Source organism: Thalia democratica, unplaced genomic scaffold (genome assembly GCF_965202585.1).
Source record: "Thalia democratica unplaced genomic scaffold, ktThaDemo2.hap1.1 HAP1_SCAFFOLD_706, whole genome shotgun sequence".
Taxonomy (NCBI): domain Eukaryota; kingdom Metazoa; phylum Chordata; class Thaliacea; order Salpida; family Salpidae; genus Thalia; species Thalia democratica.
Window position 1 is genome coordinate 32,501 of NW_028139694.1, and position 10,000 is coordinate 42,500.

General features: G+C 31.9%; 5 non-coding genes across 5 annotated transcripts in view; all 5 read left to right on the forward strand.

Moving 5' to 3' along the window:
* The first annotated feature begins 367 nt into the window (after positions 1 to 367).
* Positions 368 to 486, forward strand: LOC145846897 (5S ribosomal RNA). The gene has a single exon (XR_014370928.1). It is a non-coding gene; the product is annotated as a 5S ribosomal RNA (ribosomal RNA).
* A 2,855-nt stretch (positions 487 to 3,341) lies between these two features.
* On the forward strand, positions 3,342 to 3,460 carry LOC145846917 (5S ribosomal RNA). Its single transcript, XR_014370945.1, has one exon. It is a non-coding gene; the product is annotated as a 5S ribosomal RNA (ribosomal RNA).
* A 3,857-nt stretch (positions 3,461 to 7,317) lies between these two features.
* On the forward strand, positions 7,318 to 9,125 carry LOC145846914 (small subunit ribosomal RNA). Its single transcript, XR_014370943.1, has one exon. It is a non-coding gene; the product is annotated as a small subunit ribosomal RNA (ribosomal RNA).
* A 182-nt stretch (positions 9,126 to 9,307) lies between these two features.
* Positions 9,308 to 9,460, forward strand: LOC145846902 (5.8S ribosomal RNA). The gene has a single exon (XR_014370932.1). It is a non-coding gene; the product is annotated as a 5.8S ribosomal RNA (ribosomal RNA).
* A 222-nt stretch (positions 9,461 to 9,682) lies between these two features.
* Positions 9,683 to 10,000, forward strand: part of LOC145846918 (large subunit ribosomal RNA) — a 3,631-nt gene continuing 3,313 nt past the window's right edge. Inside the window, exon 1 of the ribosomal RNA XR_014370946.1 lies at positions 9,683 to 10,000. This exon is cut by the window's right edge and continues 3,313 nt beyond it. This is a non-coding gene — a ribosomal RNA (large subunit ribosomal RNA).

The following is a 10,000-nucleotide window of genomic DNA, read 5'->3' on the forward strand; positions in this document are numbered from 1 at the left end:
TATTCTTGAAGTAAAACAAAACCATCTATAAATAGAACAATGAGAAATAGTAAAACAAACTAAACACAACATGTTTATTTTAACATTGTTTTTTATTTAGTTTAATCACTTAATAAACTTTACTTCTAATCATAGTATTTAATATAGAATATAGTTAACAATCTTTTAAACAAAGTCTTAAATAAAGTTACAGGGAGTAATTGTAATTAAAACACCAAAAAAAAAGGTTTTAATAAAAAAAATACTTACATCAAGTTAAAATTTTATAAGGATTAATTTTAAAATATCAAATTGATTGTAAATCAAGTGCAAATAGGTTTTTTAAACAAACCGAAGGGTTTATAAAGGCTTGTAAACGCTTTCAAACGCCTACGACCATACCACACTGAGCACACCCCATCTCGTCCGATCTGGGAAGTTAAGCAGTGTCGGGCGTGGTTAGTACTTAGATGGGTGACCGCTTGGGAATACCACGTGCCGTAGGCTTTTGCTTTTTGAATTCATCTTTTTTGTACTATTTTTCTTTCTGACCTATTTATACTTATTACTCGTTTATTTACATTTCTTTAACGCTTAAAAGAAAAGTAAATTCTAGTTATTAGCAAATAAAAACGTAAGCCAATCAGATAACGTTATTTGCTGTTTAAACCAATTAGAGCGCTAAAAAAGTGGTTTGACCAGTTTGAGATATCGAAAAAATAATGGCACCATCTTGTAGAGTACAATTTTCTGAGTTAAAATTAATACAATTAGTCTTTTATACTAAAACTTAAAAGTTTTTTTGTCCAAAAACAAATAAAAGCGTGGCTACTTGAAAAATCAAACGAAAATAAATTTTGCACTTTTGTATTGTGAGTCATAATAAGTTATTTACTGTTACCAACAGATACTAGCAAAAGCTTTTTAAAGTTTTGTATTAACTTAATGTATTTGTAATTACTTTTACTTAATAGAAACTATTGAATTACGTTTACTTAGTTTACTTTTGTATGTGTATTAAATATATAGCAATTTTGCTTGAACTTAAATAAAGATTATTAAACTATTAAAAGAAAACTATCAAAGTTTACTAACTCAAAAGCTAAATCTTAGTTATATTGTTATAAACATTTATGTTGTAATTTACTAATAACTAAATGAGTTTATTTCAAACAAAAAGAATTAAATAATGTTATGTTATGTCAAGCCTACTATATGAGGTATATAGGTATATAAGGTATACAAGCTTATGTTTGAAAGTTATAATAATTAAAATAAAAATAAATATTTAGTTGGTAAAATTTGTATTTAATATGCTTTGAAATTAGAGTTAGTATAGATGTTTTTTTTTAAATATAATAAATATAAGTATTTAGTTACTAATAATAAACTAAAATACCAATTTTGTAGTTATTACAAAAAAAAAAACTTATCTTACTTAAAGTTCACTGTAATTGAAACATTATACAAAAGCTTTATAATTATAAGCTTTGAATAATTCTATTTGAATAAATAATAGATTCATAACTATATTCATGTTTGCATATTTAAATTATAAAAAGTTAGTGTTTTGTGTATTGACTTTATGATTATTTTATTTTAGTAACTGTTAGTTTTATACTTTAATAAAAGAAATATGGTTAACAAGTAAGTTAAAAATGAAAGAAGCATAAAAAAACACACTAATTAACTGCTTATTCAATAGTTTGATTATTTAATTATTTTTCTGTTATATAGTTTAATCGTATTGTATAAAAAATACAGAGGTTTAAAGTAAGTTTGAATAAAAATAAAACAAAACATATAATATAAGCATTAGTTAAAATACATAGTTTTTTTTTCTAAAAAAATTTAATTCTTTAATAATAAGTAGTAATTTAAATAAAAAATAATACAAGTAAAGTTATACAATATATATACTATAGTTTGTCAAACTAGGCAAACACTACTAGGCAAAAAACAAACTAGGCAAAAAACCTACAAAGTAGGCCACCACTACAATCCTATGTTCCAACTGGAAATTCAATGAGATCGTTACTGTACTTGTGATGAACGTTGATAATCCCCAAGATTGTAAGTCGAAGGCCTTACCCAACCTAACCAGCGCACTGGTTTTCTTACAACTGAATTAATCAACATTTATTATTGAATATAATCATTATTGATAGATAGAGGAATGTTGACAATCAACAACAGATTGTAGGTCAAAGGCATTACTCGACCCAAGTACCCACAACCTAGATTGAACAACATTTATTAGATAGATTTGTTTAATGATAGATAGAGGAATATTGTCAATCCACAACAGATTGTAAGTCAAAGGCATTACTCGACCCAAGTACCCACAACCTAGATTGAACAACATTTGTTAGATAGATTAGTTAGATAGATAAATAGTACAGTATAATCTCAAAGAATTTGAAGCCCGAACATTGAACGATAGTGGTGTTTCGTGACGACTAGCGGGATTCGATCTTACAACCTTCTGCTTATGAGTCAGCTGATAAGACCACTGACCCACCGCGCCACGACAAAGATAAAGAAATATTTTGCTATATAAATAGGTTGATTTTTATAATTTTGTTATACAGTGTCAATTACAGTGAACTTCAAGTAAGATATACAACAGTATATATATTTCCGAGTCTGACTTTGAGTACTTTTTATATATTATTAACAAGATTTTTTAGGAGTAATATCTGTTTAGTTCTTTAATATATCTTTAAAATAATAATATTTTTTAAGGTGTTTAAAACTTTTAGAAGCTGTATGTAATGTCTTTTAGTTTAATAGTTCTTTTAAATTAGTAAAAAAAATAAACATGGTTGAGTTATCAAATTAAACAAAATAGAACGTCAAGTATTTAATTACTAAAATTAATTTAATTAAAAAAAAATCTCAGGTAATCTAAAATGTCAGGAATTATTTAAAAATAAATATAAATTTAAAACTTATTATATTGAAAAGATTGATGAATAATACTCTTGAATGTATGCAATGTTTGTATTTGTAATGCAATAACATAAATGGATAGATCAATGACAAATTGTAAACATATTGTATTATTTTATTTTACGATTTTATTTTATTTATTTAATAATTCAATAAACTTTACTTCTACTTTTCCTGGTCTTAGGTAATTTATAGATAACAATTATTTAAACAAACACTTTTGTACAGTTACAATACAGTTTTAGTACAGTTTGGGAGTAACTGTTGATTAAAAAAACAAAAAAAAAGTTAATTCAGGTTAAAATTTTATAAGGAATAATTTTAAAATATCAAATTGATTGTAAATCAAGTGCAAATAGGTTTTTTAAATAAACCGAAGGGTTTATAAAGGCTTGTAAACGCCTTCAAACGCCTACGACCATACCACACTGAGTACACCCCATCTCGTCCGATCTGGGAAGTTAAGCAGTGTCGGGCGTGGTTAGTACTTAGATGGGTGACCGCTTGGGAATACCACGTGCCGTAGGCCTTTGCTTTTTGAATTCATCTTTTTTGTACTATTTTTCTTTCTGACCTATTTATACTTATTACTCGTTTATTTACATTTCTTTAACGCTTAAAAGAAAAGAAAATTCTAGTTATTAGCAAACAAAAACCTTAGCCAATCAGATAACGTTATTTGCTGTTTGCTTATTTGCTGTTTAAACCAATTAGAGCGCTAAAAAAGTGGTTTGACCAGTTTGAGATATCGAAAAAATAATGGCACCATCTTGTAGAGTACAATTTTCTGAGTTAAAATTAATACAACTAGTCTTTTATACTAAAACTTTAAAGTCTTTTTGTCCAAAAACAAATAAAAGCGTGGCTACTTGAAAAATCAAACGAAAATAAATTTTGCACTTTTGTATTGTGAGTCATAATAAGTTATTTACTGTTACCAACAGATACTAGCAAAAGCTTTTTAAAGTTTTGTATTAACTTAATGTATTTGTACTTAGTTTAAATTAATAGAGTTTATTTGGTTTACTTTATTATGTGTATTGAATGTGCTAGTATCTAAAAATAAATACAACTAAAACAAAACAAACAAGGAGAGTACTTGAATAGAACCAACACAATTTACAGACCAGTTGTGTACTAAATTTAAAGAAATTCTGAATAGTGAATATGCAATTATTATTATAAGTTCAAAGTTCACTTTAATTTAAATTAATGTATTTTGTAAATTGGTTTTATTTAATACGATAGTAGTGAATTACTTTATTTAATTTACTTTAGTATGTGTTGTATAACTTTATTTAAACCAGAAGCAAAACGGGATTATACTTTCAATAAACTACACAATTTACAGACCAGTTGTGTACTAAATAAAAAGCTATTGTGAATGGTGAATATGCAATTATTATTATAAGTTTATAAGTTCACAGTTTACAAAAGCTTTAGAATTTAGTTACTATTTTGTTCATATTTGCATATCTAATTTATGAAAAGTTAGTGTTATGTGTATTGGCTTTTTAATTTCTTTATTTGTAGAACTGTTAGTTTTATATTCTAAAGAAACATTTTTAAATAAATATGTTTAACAAGTAACTTAAAAATGGAAGAAATATATTGTATATATTGAACTATTTATATTTATTCTAGCTATTTGCTTAGTGTATTTATTAATGTGATTATTTTATTTTGTTGTTTGTCTTATAGTTTAATCGTATTGTGTTGAAATATATATATAACAAATACAGAGGTTTAAAGTAAGTTTAAATGAAAATAAAATAAGACATATAGTTGAAATATAAGTTTAAAAAAATAGTTTTTTTTTTTTTTTTTTTCTTTGTTTGTTTGATTGTTTGTTTATTATATAATCGCGACGTGTCATTTTATTACTTTTAAGCATACTAAATATAATAATAGGTATAGTTATAGGAAAAATTCAATTAGTTTCTAATGTAATAAAAAAGTTTATTTCCACAAATAAATAAATACCTGAAAAATCAAATGAAAAATAAATTTCGCACTCCTGTATTGTGAGTCATAATAGGTTATTTACTGTTACCAACAGATACTAGCGAAGGCTTTTTAAAGTTCTATGTTAATTCAATGTATTTGTACTTAGTTTTATTAAAATGACAGTATTGATGGTTACGTTTATTAAGTATGTTTATTTAACGTTATGTAACTCAAGTAAAACCAGAAGCAAATAAGGAGACTACTTTCAATAAACTACACAATTTACATACCAATTGTATACTAAACTTAAAGCTATTCTATTTTATTCTTGATAGTTATTTTAAAGTTATTAAATTATACAAATGTATTTTGTAAAGTAGTTTTATAAAGTTACTATAGTTTATTTAACTTACTATAGTATGTGTTATATAATTTTAATTAAACCAGAAGCAAAAAGGGAGACTACTTTAAATAAACTACACCATTTATTGTTATATATAACTCTAATAAAACCAGAAGCAAAAAGGGAGACTACTTTAAATGAACTACACAAATTAAAAATATATTATTATTTATAAATCAATCGTGTTGTGTTTCAAAATACATTTTTCAAATAATGTTTTACAAGTATTTATCAGTTATTTAGTTTTCTTTTTATAGTTTAGCCGTATTGTTTTATTTATTTGTTATTATTTTTATTTAATTGTTTGCTTATTATATTTATCGCCATGTGCTTAAAAAATAAAACAACTATAAAGGTTAAAAAAGTAAGTTTAAATAAAAATAAAATGAAACATACAAAATAAGCTTATGATTTTTTATTATTATTATTATTATTATTATTATTTTTATTTTATTGTTTGTTTATTATATCTATCGCCATGTGCTTAAAAAATAAAACAACTATAAAGGTTAAAAAAGTAAGTTTAAATAAAAATAAAATGAAACATACAAAATAAGCTTATGATTTTTTATTATTATTATTATTATTATTATTATTTTTATTTCATTGTTTGTTTATTATATCTATCGCGATGTGCTTAAAAAATAAAACAACTATAAAGGTTTAAAAAGTAAGTTTAAATAAAGATAAAATGAAACATATAAAATAAGCTTATGTTTGATTTTTTTATTTTACTTTTATTAAATTGTTTGCTTATTATATTTATCGCGATGTGCTTAAAAGAATAGAACAAATACAAAGGTTTAAATTGTAAGTTTTAAATAAAATAAAATGAAACATACAAAATAAGCTTATGATTTTTTATTATTATTATTATTATTATTATTATTATTATTATTATTATTTTTATTTCATTGTTTGTTTATTATATCTATCGCGATGTGCTTAAAAAATAAAACAACTATAAAGGTTTAAAAAGTAAGTTTAAATAAAGATAAAATGTAACATATAAAATAAGCTTATGTTTGATTTTTTTATTTTATTTTCATTTAATTGTTTGTTTATTATATTTATCGCAATCTGCTTAAAAAAATAAAACGAGTATTAAGGTTTGAAAAGTAAGTTTAAATAAAAATAAAATAAAAATATAAAATAAGCTTATGTTTTTTTTTTTTTTTTTTTTATTATTATTATTTTTATTCAATTTTTTGTTTATTATATTTATCGCAATGTGCTTAAAACGATAAAACAAATATAAAGATTTAAAAAGTACGCTTAAATAAAAAATAATACAAATAAAGTTTATTTATAATAAATATATATATATTTAAAACATTAAAAAAAGTAGTTTATACATATTTTTTTTTATTTATTTCTTTTAAACATATTAAATAAAGTATAAAAAAGTATTAAAACATTTAAACGTAGCATAAATAAGCTTAAAACATTAAAATAATCGAAAAGAAACAAAGAAATTGAAAAAAATCGGAAAAAATCGGCAAAAAAAGTTCAACAGCAACATTTGAGCATCATACACGTATGCATTACTTTACACTAGTGAGAGAGACGTGTTTGTGCGTTCGGTCGACTTGACGAGAAAGCGGGCTTAAAGCATTACTGTTTAGCACCCGAGGCGCGGCTATTGCAGCGGCGGCGAACGTGCTATGTAAACGCATTGGAGCAGCGTATGAAAAACTACAAGCGTCCAGCGGCGGTAGGCTTATAGCTTTGCGAAGTCGTCGAGACGAGTAGCCGACGCAGGCAGGCACGGCTCGAGGCGGGTAACTGCAGCAGACAGATGGCGTGTTGCTGCTGACGAGTTAACCGGCAGAAGGCAAACGGTTGGTCGGGAGAAAGAACAGTCAGTTGTATAGCTGCATGCTGCAGTCGACGCGGGCTGGCGCTTTAAACAGCAAAAGGCCGGCGCCGACTTTCAGTAACGTTCGCAAGGCTTTTAAGCCGAGTGATAGAAAAGGTCTGTATTTATACAGTAAAAACGCTCAGTCGAGCAACGGGTTTAAACGCCCTCGGATAGTTATCTGGTTGATCCTGCCAGTAGTCATATGCTTGTCTCAAAGATTAAGCCATGCAAGTGTAAGTACGAGCTCACGTACAGTGAAACTGCGAATGGCTCATTAAATCAGTTATGGTTCATTTGATTGTACGCTTTTACATGGATAACTGTGGCAATTCTAGAGCTAATACATGCGTAAAGCGCCGAACTGACGTGAGGCGCGCATTTATCAGACCAAAACTAACCGGCTTTCGGGTCGTTACAATGGTGACTCTGGATAAGCTTGCGGATCGCACGGCCTAGTGCTGGCGACATCTCATTAAAGCAACTGCCCTATCAACTATCGTCGGTACGGTATCGGCCTACCGAGGTTGTAACGGGTGACGGAGAATCAGGGTTCGATTCCGGAGAGGGAGCCTGAGAAACGGCTACCACATCCAAGGAAGGCAGCAGGCGCGCAAATTACCCATTCCCGGCTCGGGGAGGTAGTGACGAAAAATAACAATGCAGACCTCGTACGAGGTCCTGCAATTGGAATGAGTACACTTTAAACTTTTTAACGAGTATCCATTGGAGGGCAAGTCTGGTGCCAGCAGCCGCGGTAATTCCAGCTCCAAAAGTGTATATTTAAGTTGTTGCGGTTGAAAAGCTCGTAGTTGGATATAGGGACGGCGAGGTTGGTCGGTCGAAAGGCTAGCACTGGCCTTGTTGTTCTTGTTGGTCGGTGCCTTCGCGGTGCTCTTAACTGAGTGTTGCGGTGGTCCGGCAAGTTTACCTTGAAAAAATTAGAGTGTTCAAAGCAGGCTTTACGCTTGTATAATGTTGCATGGAATAATGGAATAGGACCTCGGTTCTATTTTGTTGGTTTTCGGAGCACGAGGTAATGATTAATAGGAACGGACGGGGGCATCCGTACTGTGCCGTTAGAGGTGAAATTCTTGGATCGGCGCAAGACGAACGACTGCGAAAGCATTTGCCAAGAATGTTTTCTTTAATCAAGAGCGAAAGTCAGAGGTTCGAAGACGATCAGATACCGTCCTAGTTCTGACCTTAAACGATGCCGACTAGCGATCGGGCAGTGTCGAACTTAAGAACTGTCCGGCAGCTTCCGGGAAACCAAAGTCTTTGGGTTCCGGGGGAAGTATGGTTGCAAAGCTGAAACTTAAAGGAATTGACGGAAGGGCACCACCAGGAGTGGAGCCTGCGGCTTAATTTGACTCAACACGGGAAATCTCACCCGGCCCGGACACAGCGAGGATTGACAGATTGAGAGCTCTTTCTTGATTCTGTGGGTGGTGGTGCATGGCCGTTCTTAGTTGGTGGAGCGATTTGTCTGGTTAATTCCGATAACGAACGAGACTCTTACTTGCTAAATAGCTGCTCGACCCATTGGGTCGGAGACAACTTCTTAGAGGGACTAGTGGCGTTTAGCCACACGAGATTGAGCAATAACAGGTCTGTGATGCCCTTAGATGTTCGGGGCCGCACGCGCGCTACACTGACCGGATCATCGTGTGTTCCCTAGGCCGAAAGGTCCGGGTAATCCGTTGAACCCCGGTCGTGCTAGGGATAGGGACTTGCAATTGTTTCCCTTGAACGAGGAATTCCCAGTAAGCGCGAGTCATTAGCTTGCGTTGATTACGTCCCTGCCCTTTGTACACACCGCCCGTCGCTACTACCGATTGAATGGTTTAGTGAGGTCCTCCGATTGAGCCTGGTACGTGCGGCAACGCACTCGCCGGTGTTCGAAAAGACGATCGAACTTGATCATTTAGAGGAAGTAAAAGTCGTAACAAGGTTTCCGTAGGTGAACCTGCGGAAGGATCATTAACGAATCGAAATTTGATTTCAAGCGACGTCTCTTCTTCGAAGGGACCGAGCCCTGTAACTGTTATAGTTCGGTCGCGTTGCTTTCTGACAGCGGGAGTAATAATTCAGCACGCAAGTGCTGGCGCGGCCGCTTCTTTTTGAACACGATTTTTTGGTTGCATTGAGATTGATTAACACGAGAGATCTCTTAGCGGTGGATCACTCGGCTCGAGCGTCGATGAAGGACGGAGCTAGCTCCGAGAAGTAATGTGAATTGCAGGACACATTGAGCATCGATATTCTGAACGCGTATTGCGGCCTCGGGTAATCCTGGGGCCACGTCCGTCTCAGGGTCTTTAACACACCGATCCTTTCATTAGTTTGAAAGTGCCTGCGACTCGTTTCTTAATTAAGGAGCGTGTCGTCAAAGACAGCTGGTCTGGCGATTTCACAGCTGAAGCGTGAGCAGCCTGCTGGCCTCGGGTGAGGTAGCAACGACGGTAGGTGCTCGAGAATAAGTTAAGTGACTTCAAAAGGCCGACGTACAAAGCGCATGTACTTTTGTAGTACATCACTTTTGACCTGAGATCGGGCGGGACGACCCGCTGAACTTAAGCATATCACTAAGCGGAGGAAAAGAAACTAACAAGGATTCCCCTAGTAACGGCGAGTGAAGCGGGATAAGCCCAGCGCTAAATCCGAGCCTTTTTGGAGGGCGAGGAAATGTAGCGTATGGAATTCAGCATGCGGCGAACCAACGACTGCCCACGTTCTTCTGATCGAGGCCTTTTCCCAGAGCGGGTGTTAGGCCCTTGGCGGCGGTCGTAATTCGTCCTAGCGGTTTTCCCGGAGTCGGGTTGTTTGGAAATGCAGCCCTAAGCGGGTGGTAAACTCCA